Source organism: Erithacus rubecula (assembly GCF_903797595.1).
Source record: "Erithacus rubecula genome assembly, chromosome: 6".
Classification (NCBI taxonomy): domain Eukaryota; kingdom Metazoa; phylum Chordata; class Aves; order Passeriformes; family Muscicapidae; genus Erithacus; species Erithacus rubecula.
The window spans coordinates 50019233-50033974 of record NC_136688.1 but is presented as its reverse complement, the minus strand read 5'-3'; the positions used below and the strand labels follow the sequence as shown (position 1 = coordinate 50033974).

The following is a 14742-nucleotide window of genomic DNA, read 5'->3' as shown; positions in this document are numbered from 1 at the left end:
GAGTGACACACTGCCTGCACCACAGTTGACCTTCGTGGGCCAAAGGAGATCCTTGGCTGGCAGCTCAGGGAATATCTGGTGTCATCTGAACCCTGTTACAAGGCTGAGTACTTAATGAACAAGTAGCTCTGCAGCGTTAGCCATAAAGTGTGTACAAAAGTGAAGGCAGAAGTTAAACATTATGTTATCTGCCAGTCATTCATTGTTTGGAGAGAATATCCCAAGAGCATGGCTGAGCATTGGTGTCATGAAGATCTATACATTGCTGTTGAAATGAGGTCATTTGTCACCATCTGGGATTATACCACTAGCAGTATATGAGTGTATTCATCTCCATGTTTTGGCCATATGGAAAAAGTGTAATATAGTGAGAAATTCAATCCTTTAATGGAATCCAGAGCACCCTCCAGAATGTTTTCCTTAGTTTTATTTCTTTGCAACGCAGGCTTAATAAACACTGATGTAGCATTTAAATTGGAAGAGATGCGACATCTAGATAAGCTGGGAGATCTGCTGATACCAACTGCCTTCTGACAGGAAAATCCCTTGCTGCTTCAGTGGAAAAACCCACCAGGCTTACTAGACCCAGAGGAAGGGTATGGCACAGCTGTGGCATGCATTAACCTCTTTTGACTTTTGTCTCTGTAGACACCCTGAAGGGTTCCCTTATCACAATCGAAATATTCTCAAGCAATTATTACTCTGGAAATTGTCACCCCTTCCATGCATTGAACATGCAAAATTCTAAAAGTATAAAAAAATTGTGATTTTTTTATAGAATCCTGATGGTGCACAAGAAAGCAGAAGTCCTTGTCTCCTTCCCTATCACCTACCCCTATTTATAGAATACATTTGTCGTGGAGAATTCATGTTGATATGACCTTGCAGATCGTTGATGACTACGTTGGCCTTTACAAATCCATTTGCAGCTGTAACACATCAAAATGGTCATAAATATAAACTCAAAAGCAAAAATGTTTTTTTCTATAGTCTTTCCTGGTGGTGCCAGGTTAGCTACCCCATTGCTGAATCGAGTATGTGAAACTGGATGTTATGCTGTTAAGGATCTGGAATGATGCTGGTGAAGCTGGAAGGAGTTCCTGTAAGAAATTACCTCTATTGATTGAGAAGCAATGATGTCTGGACCAAATTCTGCTTCTGGCTGGGTGTTGTCAGGAGTGCCTGAAGGAATCTGGCATAATTCTGAGTTTGACATCTCCAACAAGGCTGTTACTGAGATGTACCTGCCATGGCATTGTAGCCTAATGCCAGAAAAATGGAAATAACCCTTGAAAGAGATGGTGGGGTTTTCTGAGGCCAGGAGTGAATAATACATGTTGCTGTCTGGGAAAGGTACAAATAGCTGCAGCTCAGTGCAAAAAACTACATTATGGCTATATCTGGCTTGAGTGCTACATAGCTCTGTGGGCTGTTAACAGATGTTGCCAGAGCAACATGTTATGACAAGCTGCGTTGTATTTCTGAACCCAGTAATGTTACTGGCACCACCTCCTCCATCTGCCAGTGAATGGGAGTTACCTTTGGTTAAGTTCACAGCCCATCCCAGACAAATACCCTTGAAGCTCCATATGTGGATCTAATGAGGCTCTGAGCTAAGCTCAGTGTATGTGACAAATAGTCCTCTGATGGCCAAATTTTCCTTGCTGCTGTACAGGTCCATAGAGCTTGTCAGGATATTTTAAGGGCTACATTTTTAGAGGTAGAACAGGGGAGCAGTTGGCAGAAGAGAGGAAGTACAGATTGGCAGAAAATGGGGAAAGGGGGGTGGAAAGAGGCAGATGAACTCTGCAATAAAGTAGTCATGTAGCAGTCCCATGCCTGTATCTATAATCTCAATCAGACAAAGAAGGCATCTGTACCCAGGTAGATAGATAATTTGCAATACAATTGAATTTGGTTGGGTAGACCCCTTTGAGTCTCTTTTGCCATAAAAAAAGTTTAAATTCATTGCAATTAGTTGCAGGAAATTTTTTTAGAAAGCTCATTTTTAAAAATAATCAATCTATTTACAGCTGTGTTTGTCAGGTTATTTTCTTTCCTTATGAAAACCCTGAAAATAAACTCTTTGGGAGAGGGTATGAATCGTGCAGTACATGATATCTCAGCTATTCAGCCTAGTAGAGGATAAGCTTTTCACACAGTGAAACAGATAAATCAATGGCAATGATGCAGGGAGGTAGTAAAGTCAGGGGGAAAAAAACCACAGCATTCTTTGAGTCAGAATTCTATATTGTGCTGCTTGGTTTCTTTTCTTTCCTACTAATACAGAAGAGAAAACAAAGCAGAAGATCATCAAAGAAGATTCACTCCTTATTGACCCTTCCTGATGAGTAGCCAGAAGTGAGGAAAAATGAACAAAGACTCCTTCCAAAGGGCAGCAGTAGTAATGGGTGCAGCTCGTGACGAGCATCACTGACCCATCTTTTTTGGTTTGTGGGAGTCAAAGCAAAGAGTAATAGTGATGTAGTTCTTCATGTTTTGGTTTCTTGACAGAACAATAACACTGAAAGGATAAACAAAGTGATAAAATAAGCAAATCCTCTAACTCTTTTGTTATCTAATTGATTCTCTTATCCCGAGGACATTCTGCTCTGTAGCAAGATGGTGACTTATAGTTTGTCAAAAGCAGCAGTTGCTGGACCTGGAGACAGAAATGCTTTGAACAAGACAAAACAGGCATTTCAATAACTTTGCAAAAACTGAGCATTTAGTCTCTCTGTGAGTTTGATATGCTAAAAATAACAGTGTCACATGGTCTGTGATCAGAAGCCATGCTGGTCACAGCTGGCCAAAGCCAACAAGGAATGGCATGGGCCACCACTGCCAAGAGAAAAGGCTGCTGCAGACCACAACTGGCTTATTCCAAAAAGCAAATAACCTTGAGGAACTGATCTACAAAAGCGCTGAAGTAAATGGGAGTTGTGGTTGCTCAACACTTCCATGGGTCAGGCTGCTCTGTCCTCATTAGCCCTGCTGCTAAATCCTGCAAACCCTGACACTCCTTTTCATGCAGATAAGCTATCAAGCAGGAGCATCCCAACTGCCTCCACCCTGCCAAGTCCCACAGTCCTTCACCAAATGAAAACCCCTGAAATATAGCACTGGTATTCCTTTCTGGTAGCCTAACATCTGCAGATGCCTGATTTTAATCCTGCCTGTGACTAGCTCAGGCAGGCTGGCTGATGCATTCGCAGAAAGATGGAGCTCACATGTGCAAGATCAGGAAAACAGCCAAACCCTCAAAAGACCTATGAAGTAAAATAAGTTTCTGGGATTTGGACATGACATGTCTGCCATCTAGTAACTAGTCAGGACTTGTTTCATGTCGAAAATGAAGAGTAAATAATCCAGTACCACATAAAAGGGGAATAAATTTACTGGGGCTTTTGACAAATGAGAAAAAGGCTTTCAATGGTATTTTAAGTGAGGTTCTTGGAAAACAATATAATTAATAATTAAAATAAAAATATGTGAATTTCTAAACTTGTTTTGTTTGGCTGTAAAAACAGTTGTATATGCTAAACTAATAGACAGGAATACAAGTGATGAAGTGTTACTGCAATAAAGGGTTGAAAACTCTGGGTTCCACTCTCAAACACAAAGAGGTTGTTAGCATGAGGTCCTGTTGGCATGAGATGTGATCTGGTAAAAGTTTGACCAGTGAAGTGGAAGCCAGGACATCAGAAATTCTGAGCTGTTTTGTTCTTTGATTGATTGGATAAGGCACAAATTGGCACAAAGGACCACTTTCAGTCTCAGTTTACCCATTTGTAAATGAAGACGTATATTGCAGTAATGTTATCAGACAGATTTAATTATTGTTTTCTAATTAAAACTTCTCAGGTGTAAGATATTACAGAAAGATGCAAAGTTTTCTGTTCCTAATCTAAAATACATATAAGCTTTTCAGAATTAATCTTCTGAATTTGTATTTCATGGATAACTTTAGCTCTGAATAATGTTTTCCTTTACACACATACACATGTTCTGTTGAAAAATAACATTCTCTGCTTTCTAACAAAGTTTTCTGTAGTGTGGCTTGGCATCCAAAAATAAGGGTACAGTTCTGCTGAGCATTGATTTAGTTTAAGTCTTCAATTTAGTTAATTTCTCTGAGCCATGTAAGATGCTGACTTGCAGATAGTTGTAAAATAGCTAAAATACTGCTAAAAGATATTACACTGGTGAGCAGTTTATTCATTGTATAAAAGACTCCTTAACTTTACAAGCCAGAATTGTTCATTATAATGAATGCTGATTTTCTGCACAGGAATTATTAATCCTAATTTTAGCTTTTTGTACATAAAAGAGGATGCTCACAGGTATAGAAGTTGGAGTATTTGCTGTGCATAAGGGGAAGAATGAGTTAAGGGTCTCCTGATGAACATGCTACTGGATTGGAACTACTGTTGCTCTCTTGCTAAACATGATACTGGATTTGTGTAAAAATATGTGAGGGGCTGTTTGGTGATACTCTGTGTCCCTCTGAGTTCAGAATGTAGAAACACTCATTGAATAGGGAAGGGCATGGCTCTGTCAGCCTCAGAGTCTTGCTTAAATGTTGGGTTTTAGTTCTTGGTGTTAGAACAATGCTCCCTGACTTACTGTCAAATGGGCTTTCTATGGTCACCTGTAGCCTTACTGTGTGCCCTGCTGCTACTCACAGCAGGATGTTATGAGGGGCTGTGATCTCCACTGGACAATCCAGGGACTCGTGGTAGCACCCTGCAATTTGGGGCATGATCTTGGTGAACAGTACGGGGGACATGGCAGGACAGTGCCCAGAGCACATCACTGTGTTGCAGTGGGGAATGTGACACAGCAAAGAAGGAGTGGAGCAGAAAACTGGACCAAGAAATTTCATTTTCACTGAGGGTTGAATAACATATGTGATTAAATTGCATTAAAACTGGAGAAGAACTTAAATAAATATCTTGCCCTGGATATGGGAAATTAGAAACCAATGTCAGAAGCAGCTAATGCCTCTCTGCTGAGAGTAGCTGTGTTTGAGATGGGAGATGGAACAAGTGTCAAAGAGAGAGCATATCTCCAGGATATTCCCTGCAACCTGTGTGTTAGCTCCTTGACCAGGCAAATGGGCTCAGGGCATCCCTGTTCTTTGACCTGGGTCTGTCTGAGACAAGTTGGTGTCACAGAAAAATCCAAGTATCTTGGCTACCTCTGGGGTGGCCCCATCAAGTCACTTTTTCTCTGGTCTCAAACACCTTTTTTCCCCAAGCAAAGGTAGCACAGGCTGTGACAGCAGGGCTGCTGCAGTCCCTGCTGGGGCTCAGCCCCCCACAAGCACAGCAGGCTGGAGCAGTCCTTGATTCAGATGGACAGTGGGGGCAGGTGCCACCTCCCTTTTCACTGCTTGCTCCTTTTCAGGTCTAACTCTCCCTCACTAATTTTAGTCTTATGTAATTCAATTACTTCAGTGAGGTTGCCTCCTGATTTATGTCAGTGAGAGTGAACAGAGTATCAGCCCTTGAGCCTTTTGCTGAACAAAGTATGATGTTACACTATTTCTGGACATCATCATGTGCTGGTTGTGCAACAGATAAGAATAATGCTTGGGAAGTCATTAGTACTTCAGTTCAATTTGTGCTAAAATAATCAGCTACATCCCATTTAGTTTCTAAAGCCTCCTCATTATTGCTGCAAACATCAGACCCATGACCTGCTTTTCATTCTGTGAGAGAAGGGTAAGTGAATTTAATGTGTTCTCAGCATTACAAAAAGTCTGCTGCTGCTCCCTTGAAATCAGGTGGTGCCTTATCATTGACTTCAGTGAAGGTAGGATCAGGTCCAAATTTCAAACACTTAATTTTCCAGCAGAAGAGAGTCAGGCTTAAATTGCTGCACTTCTTTGGCAAATAATGAATGGGACCTCATTATCTCTATTGGGACGTGACTTTACAGACGATTACATGCTGAAAGTATGCCACTGATAGACTGGCTCTGTCCTGAACTGTGAAATTTGCACGGAGAATCAGAGACTGCTAACTTTCAGGACACTTCATTCATTCTCATATCATGAATGGTTTTGTCAATGAATGGGACTACTGACCTTGATGATCTAGTATTGGCATCTGCTGCTAGGTACAAGCACAGTGATGCTATGACTACTGAGCAGTATCTCTGCATTCTTTTAAGATGAAAAGTCATCCAAAGTAGCATTTACCAGAATTTCTCTCCTTGTAAGGTACTGCTGTGACTTTTCCAATTTCTAAAGAATTTGATGTCTCTTATGAAAACAGTATACAGATTAAGAACCAAATGAGTTTCTCCACAAGCTTTATGTAGAAAATCTTGGTCTGAGTTTCTGAACATGCATTTGCTGTAATAGAGGTGAAATGCAAATAGCACAGGTAAACTTTTCTATAGAAATGATAGATCTATTTGCTCCTGCCACATATTCCCTGAACTCTAATTTTTAGAGGCATTATGGAGCTAAAACCAGTAGTTCATGTGTGCTTCTCAAGTGTCTATAATGGGTGCTGTGTAGAAAGCGTGTTGAGAGTGCGTAAGAGACTTAATGATTTATGAATTTATTCTTACAAAACATTTCTGAGTCAGATAAATACTGTTATTGCTGTTCTGCACATGGGTAAATTGAGGGGTGGAAAGCTTAAGTAGCACGCACAAGATCACCCAGCAAGTCTAGAGAAAATAAGCTGGAACCAGAACGTTTCATTTCTATTTTCATGTTCTGTAAGTGTTAGATCATCTTTCTCCCATGATTAGCTGCTATTCTGGCACAAACTCAGGACCATTATGATAGAGCTATTTTTCATACAATGGGATGAGCCTGCCATGGCTTTAATTACAAGCATGTGTTCACTCCTTTATGGCATTGTGATTGTTATGTAAGGTGATGTGTAAAATTAATGAATTTTAAATTAGGAGTTTACATTACAAACCCTTTGGGGCAGGGAAAATTTGCTTTCTCCCTGTTCATACAGCACTTATTAACTTGGAGTCCTAGCTAATGACTGGGCCTTGGAACTGGTACACCAATACAAGAATAAAAGTAACTATCAGATTATTTTTATTCAAGAAAATGTTTTATGCAAATAAAGAGGAAATCCCACCTTCAGAAATTTGCAGAAATGTTTATACTTCTGATTGAACATACTTTTCATAGAATTCACAACTGGGATGGGACACATACTCTTAAACTTGAGTTTAGGAGTAGAAACATCCTAAACACGTCCCACAACATATGTTTTTAAATTTTGTAAACTTAGCCCAGATCTTTTGGAGAACAATATGATGATTTCAGAAATGAATAAATGATGATACATTTATAGCTTCTTTTCAAAGAAAAGAAAGGTAGCCAATCCTTATGACTAATAACTATTATTTAAAGTACAATCTGAGACACTTGTAAAATTTCAGCCAGGGTCTTGGCATGACTTGGTGCCCAAGAAAAGGAATATCTATATTGGGAATCAGCTGCTCTTACACAATCTTTTTGATGATTTGGAACCACTTAAAAATAAGGGGTTGATGATATAATACATTCTTTGGATTTGGAGATGTTCACCCTATTCCTGCTTTGAATTAAGAGAATATATTGGTGGTTTAGTTAAATGTCTCTTAAGGCAAACTTATATGTCTTTATCCTGCATTTGAAGCCAGATCCAGCTCTTAATGTAAAAAGAAACATACAGGTGTGAAGAATTTTCAGCTGCTCTAAGAGTGAGATTTCAAACACTGCAGTGGATTTGAAGCTGTGGTCTGTAGACCACCAAAGACAATCTTGTAGTATATTTTGGAGTATCTGTGGAAGAGCTGGCTCATCAGATACGATTGACTGGGTTTTTTTTGTTTGTTTGTTTGCTTGTGATTTTTTCCCTGACAGTTTAATGGTGCTAAAAGTAGCTAAAAATGCATTAAATATTTCCTAGCTAGCACTTTCAAATGTTAACAGTTGTGCTTGCCTCAGGGCTGTTATTCAGCCACCAAAACCAGAAGGTTTCTGTGTGATCAGAAAGCAGGGGTGAGTCTCAATGACAAAACTTAGGAAGATGCTGTCTGTAGTCTGATAGTCCTAAGGAATCTCTGGCCTGTACCCTGCTTAAAACCTGTTGGTAAATGCAAACATCTGACTTCACTAAGCAACTGAGGTGTATTTATATCATTGTGAGAATGCAGACAGGCTCTAGTGAATTGTAATAATTTTTTCTGATATGATATTGTCAGTACAAGTTATTTGAAGGACTTGCTGCTGGCAATATGTTCTACAGCAGCTAATGTTAACCAAATAATAAAATAAAGACGTGATACATATATTATTTAATCACCTAATAGGACATACAATCTATATATTTAATCTGAAAACCTTATTAAGGATACAAGATTAAAAGTGGCAGTCATTAAAGTAGAATATAAACTGTGCATTTGATTAATAATTATAAAAATAGGATGAATCAAAAGCCTAGGCTGTATCTTTCTCCTTTGTATCTCCCTTCTATGTTATTCAAGTTATTTCTCTGCTCTAGATGGCAGAGAAATAAGCCTCAGTAAAATTTAGCCACCCATAGGTGTGTCATTTCTAGGTCTGGTGTTCAGCTCTTGAAGGCGCTATTTTCCCACTAAATCTAGAAGACAGAAAACTGTTTCTCTCATATTTTTCTGCAACCAGAGAGCTGGACATTACAAGGAGAAGCATGGGTTATCAAAATAGATTTTGCTATGCAATATGTTTATAAATCAGAGATTTCACAATGCTACTTATACAGAGCTTATGATGACAATTGTCTGTTTGTTACAACTGGGACTACTAAAAGGATTTGTCACTGAAATTCTTGAGGCCAGAATCATCTTTGGCCATTTTTAGACTGATGCAATGCAAAATTAAAAAAGAAAATAGAATGTAGATAAACCCTGTGCAAAGAAATAGGCACAACTAGGAGAATCCACTCTAGGTGAATTGTTTAAAAGAAGAAATTGATTTCAACAGCCATAGTACATCAGTCGTGAATTGCTGAAACTATTAATTAAAGCCATTACTTGGGAATCAATAGAAAAGAAACTGTATCCATTTGCTCAATCCAGCAATTTAAATTTCTCAGGATGCCATGAATAAACTGTGAAATGTATCTTTAAAATGAAGTTTTTAATTAGAACTGGCAGTTCTGAGCCTGCTGTTGGCAGGAGCCAACCTACTGAAAAAGAGCCTGATGCAATAGACTGTAAAGTGTATTTGCTTGATGCTTTAGATTTTAACAATTAAAAAAGAAAGAAAAAAAAGGACTATCAACCTGTAATACTTTAGGTTCTGTTTTAGCATCAGCATAAGAAGATTTTTCTCTAAAGTTAAACAGTTTGGAAATTTCAACTGCCATTCTTTTACAATAGGTAAAAATGTGCCAAATAGGTGCCAAATACAGATGGTTTCCTGAAGGGTGGAACCTGTTTTACAGGAACACACACGCACAAAAAAAGAAGAAGTAAAAATTAGTAAAAGGAAAAAAACCACTTGCTATAGCAGATTCAGCAGTTTTAGTGGTGCCCTACAATCCATGGCTGGACTGCTGGTGCTGGTAATCCTTCATTGGTTGTGACCTGATTCAAGCTCCCAGCCAAGCACACACTGAATTACTTTGCTTAAATTGCATTGTCTCTCATCAGAATTTAAGCATGTGCTTAAAGTTCAATGTCTGAATTTTAAATAGGGTTTAGGCATGACACCTGCTTGGCAGAAATTACTCAGTTATTTTCAAATATGCCTCACTGCTTGCTCCCTAGAATAAGTGGTGCTAACATTTTAAAAAATCCCATCTTAGGCTGAGAGAAATAGGTGATTTATTGTTTTTGGTGAACAGTCATGGAAATAAAAATTTATGTTAAAGGCTAAAAGACTGGATGAATAAAAGGTCACAGCGTCCAATGCCACCTGTCTCTGCTCATTCTTTTGAGAAACGTGAATCCATCTGTGCCTCCCTTTCACCTGTGGTTTGCTGACTTCTGCATTCCTCTTTTTCTTCATGTTGCTCTGACTGTGATGTCTATTAGAAAAATCAATCTTTTCTGTAGTTGAAGCCCAGTAACCCTTGTCGCTGACCTCACCAGCCATGTGCTCGATGTGAGCGTGACTCACAGTAGCGATGAGGAACCCTTATTCTCTGCAATTTGGCTTTCCCGAGTAAGAAAGGAGGAGTGGAGGTGGGGGGGAGTGGGTGGTGGTGGTGAGGGGATGGGGGGGATTCTGGAATTTCCAAACTCACTTGCTGGAAGTGTTGTGTCAGTTACGATAATTTGGTCTAGCACATAAATCCTTAGGCTGACTTGTGATTCCCAGCACACCCCTTGTAGTCTAATTGAGGAATTGCTTTTCTGTCAGTCACATACTGTGGTGGAAATGCAAGAATGTGAGAAACAATAGGAGCAAGCTTGTACTGAGTCAAAACAGATAAAGCCAAATTGCTTGTTGGACTGAAAGATGGAAGCGAGTAAGTTGGCTAGAAAGGCATTGCTGGTGCCTTTGCAGAGGGTACTTGCCCAGTGTGAGAGCAAGGGGAACAGGCAGGCAAGGCAGCAAGAATGCCATGAGCCCTTTCTTTATGAAAGAGGAAGGATAAGGGCATCAAAATAACAGTGTGCTAGAGCCTGCAGGGCGAGGAGAGTACTCTCCAGGGTGATCTGGGAATAAAAGACAGCTGGGGTAAAACAAGCCCATGAACAGGTTGTGAGTGAAGTGAGAGGTGCAGGGGCTGTGCAGGAGTGAGGGATCAGTGCTGGGACCTGTGCTGGGATCTGGGGTCTGGCTGGGCTGCTCCAGGCTGCCAAGGCTCTGCATCACTTCAACATGGCTGCCCAAGGCAGCACGTGGCACGCTGCTTTTCCCTCTGGAGACTTTTGTTTGTTATTCCTTTTCTGGTTATTTCCTCTAATCTGAAGAACAAGATGTCCTTAATGAAAACAGATGTTTTGCTCCCTTGCATATGAAAAAAAAAAAAAAAAAAAGATTCCCCCAAAATAGAATAAACCAAAAGAACGCTGAAAGTAGTGGTGGGTTTCCATAAACCTCTTCACCCATGCCCTGACCTGGCTGCTCATCTGCCCCTGACACATTGTGGAAGCTGTTGATGCAAAGGTCCGTGGTGAGACCGTGGTGTAGGAGTGAGTGAGCTGTGTGCCTCTGTAAAGTGTAAACACCACACTGAGCTGGCTCACAGCTTTCCTCATCCATGGTCTCCCACTGTGAGATCCTGGTCAATGGCAGCTTTTGTCATTGGCTTCAGTGTAACTCGGAATTGGGCCCAGTATTTAATTTAAAGCACAGCACACAAAACACCAAAATCATAACATCCCTGCTACATTTATAGAGCTGCATAAGCCACCGATTAACAAATGGATGAGATACTGAACTTTGCTTTACCATCTGTCTTTAATTACATAAAATCACTTGAAGCAATTAACAAGAAAGAAATACTGTGACACAAATAAATAAATCCTATTGATAGAAACAGATGAGGGAATACTTGAATATATAGATGAAAGTCACCAAAGCTGCATAATCTGAATTTAATAATGTGACAAGTAGTATCTGAAAGATTTACACTGACTTTGCCAATTATTTTTGAAAAAGAACTGTTACCTGTGGAGATGCAGAGAAACAAAAGGAAAGCTCTGTGTGTGTGAGACTACAAAAGACAACATGTGGTCTATCCAACAGTCTAAGTTTTTCTTTCACAGATAAGAGAAATTAATATCAACAAAAAAATATACAAAGCATGAGGTTTCATAACTGTGGACCTACAATGAGTCATGTAAGTCTGTGTGCTTGTAAGTGTTTAGGCACCAGTTGGGATTAGGCTTTTTAACACTTTCCAGGATTTAAGTTCTAAGCCCACTTTTTCAGCATTCAAATATAATTATTTGCCTTCTCTGTCTAAGCATTTGATACAAATAAGTACTGTACAACAGGTATTGAGTGACTGCTGAGTGGATTAAGAACTGACTGATAGGTGTCAAAAGCTGTTGCCAGCTCTGAAGGAGCAGTCTGCAGTCAGTTTGCAGAAATGGGTATTATGTTTGGCAGGCCCATTTCTGTTCTTAATGGTTGAGAGACAAATACATCCCTAGTTAAACAATGCTAAGTAAATAAGGGAGGAAATTAAAATTGGTGGAATGATAAATAAATTGGGAAGATGAAGCAGCCCAAATTCAGTAAGCAGGACCTCTGCAGAAAAGAAGAATTTAAAATCATGCACAAATGATATATTGATGCAATAGTAATCATATTCCAAGGGCAGTGCTTGCAAAGTCCATGGTATCATTGTAGGGAAGCAATTGAACACAGAACTCAATCTGATGCTGTGGAAGAGGAATAACATCGTCTTTGAACAGGTTATCAGTTATATATAAGTTAACTTATTTGGCTGGGGTGTGTTTGCAGCACAGTGGGTGCTAGAAATCTGAAAAAGGGTGGGAGAAAAAGCACAAGAACTGCTTGCAGATTGGAAAGTACGTTTTGTTTCCCTTACCAAAAGGTGATGACTGGATTACAGTGTATAATTACCTTCACAACAAGAAAAAAGTGCCTTGCATCAGATGAATATATTACAAGAATAAGTGGGTGGAAATACTAACCAAGTAAATTTAAGCAAGCATTGAGGTTTGGATTTGTAGCAGTGATGAACTGCTGAAACAAACTGCCCAAGAAAGCAATTGTGTACATATCAAAATTGAATCCCTTACTGGAAAACACATGTAAGACAAGCTGAAATGCTGGGCTCTGTATATAGGGAATAGGGTAATGTCTGTGACAGAAAAGGTTAGACAGGATAGTTAATGGTAATTTCTGACCTCAAAGGTCATAAATCAAGGACAACATCTTTAATATTTAGGCCAAATTCTGTTTATTTCTTACAGCTAAGTCAACCAGCTAATCCCAAGGAAACACTGAGGCAAATAGTATCAGGAACAGCAAGTAGTGTGGTCTTGTAAAAAGTGAAGCATATTAAATGTGCCTTTCATGTTAATACACAGCATATAAATTCTGTATATTACAGATTTGGGGACTGAAGCTGCAGGCTTTGGGTGCTCCAAATTGGCATTCAGCAAACAAGACAGAAGCTCAGTGAGTGAACTGAGAGATACAAGCATGATGGAAATGTGGGTGAGTGCCTATATGGAGCACTGAATATGTCATTTGACACTGTTTCAGGTATTTGTGTTGAGAGAAAGAACTTCAATTGTTTTGGCGGAGAACCCTGCTGTGTAGACTAAAATGGGAGAAAGAATGTAAACAAAGAGCAATGATCAATTGTTGTAGATTGTGGAAATGTCTTGTAGGTCATGTCAGGGACTTTTGACAGATATTGTTCTATTTAGTGTCTGTATGGTAATCTCAAATAGAGGTAAACAGCAAAATATTGAAATGTGGTGATGATACTAAACCAGGAAAGAATGCAAACAGAAGAAAGCAGATAATGATATCAAAGGAATGGGAGATACTAGAAAGCTAAGCACAAAATTTCCCAAACAATCCCCAGAAAAAAAATCAAAAAGGAAAACAAACCCCAGGATTTATTGGAATGTACATGTCCTGGCCATCAGTATTTCTGATAGAATTTCAAGGTATAGTGGAGAGAAGACCAGATGGGAGAGAGCTATGCATTTGCACAGGTGTAAAAGCTGTGCATGTACAGATATGTGCCATGAGGCAGGGAGGTAAGAGTGCCTGTGTAAAAGATCTGTGCTATTACATTCAACTCTGTGTTCAATATTGCCTGCCACTGACTGACTGGAACGAGTTGGAAGAAATCCCACAACGATTCAAAGGCTGGAAAAAACACTTGGGGGAAAGACTCAGGCTCAAACCAAACATCTCATTAAGCATAAACTTAACTTAAAGTGTATGAGCTGTGCTGCAGATTTACAACTCCCTTTACAGCCTTGCTAGGTGGCTTTAACAAAGGAACTACATATCAGGTTAAACAGTGCACATGTTCAAGCACTTCATTAGCCTGAAGCAGGAAGGGGCTTGGTTAGATCTGTGAGGAAACGTGACCAAAGTTCTGTGAGCCCTTGGCCACCAAAAGGTGCATGCTGGCTGCATCAAAATCACCAGGCAGTCATTTATTACCATAAGGCTGGGCTTCTGCATTCTTAGGCATGGAACAAAGGTCTGTGAAGTCTTAAAGCAGCCAACATTAAACAGCAGGGAGGATGGCAGTGAAATCATGCCTTTTGGGTGTATTTTTTTTTAAGGTGAAAATTGGAAGGTTGTCAAACAGTTTTTCAAGAGGAGTTCATATTGCTGGGGGTTTTAGGATAGGTTTGAATAAAACACCAGAGAATGTATGTCTTTACATTGGAAGGCTCAGAGTTCTTCCCTATCCCAAGAATTCCTATAGTTACCACAGAACCTTCACAATTCAAGGTGGGAGGAACAGTTCCCTTCCGAGCTCTGAAATCATTTCTGTGACTGTTCATAAAACAGTTCCTGTGAGGCTGAACTCCTGATGCTGGTTTTCAAACCAAAGAAAATTAATCTTTAAAGAATAGGGCTGTGGAATGCTGAACTGGAATCACAGATATGGTGGGAATATCTCTTCTGTGTAGCCATTTACTGTGCTTATAACTGAGAATTATCTGAAGTAGAGAGCAGTTTATTCTCTAAGAATGGAATTTTGGGGGAGTCAACACTTAGTTCTTTTGCAAAGTCAAGCGGAGGTGAATACCCATCTCTTTAGACTCTTAATC

General features: G+C 39.6%; 1 protein-coding gene across 5 annotated transcripts in view; it reads right to left on the bottom strand.

Moving 5' to 3' along the window:
* LOC306803172 (uncharacterized protein) overlaps positions 1-14742 on the bottom strand; it is a gene marked incomplete at its 5' end in the record, with an annotated part of 53492 nt that overhangs the window by 27120 nt on the left and 11630 nt on the right. The window contains one exon of one of the 5 annotated variants that reach the window (XM_079308216.1): positions 2569-2662. The exons of the other annotated variants lie outside the window; for them this stretch is intronic. Of the gene's footprint in view, positions 1-2568; positions 2663-14742 lie in introns of those variants that run through there. 5 annotated transcript variants of the gene reach the window in all.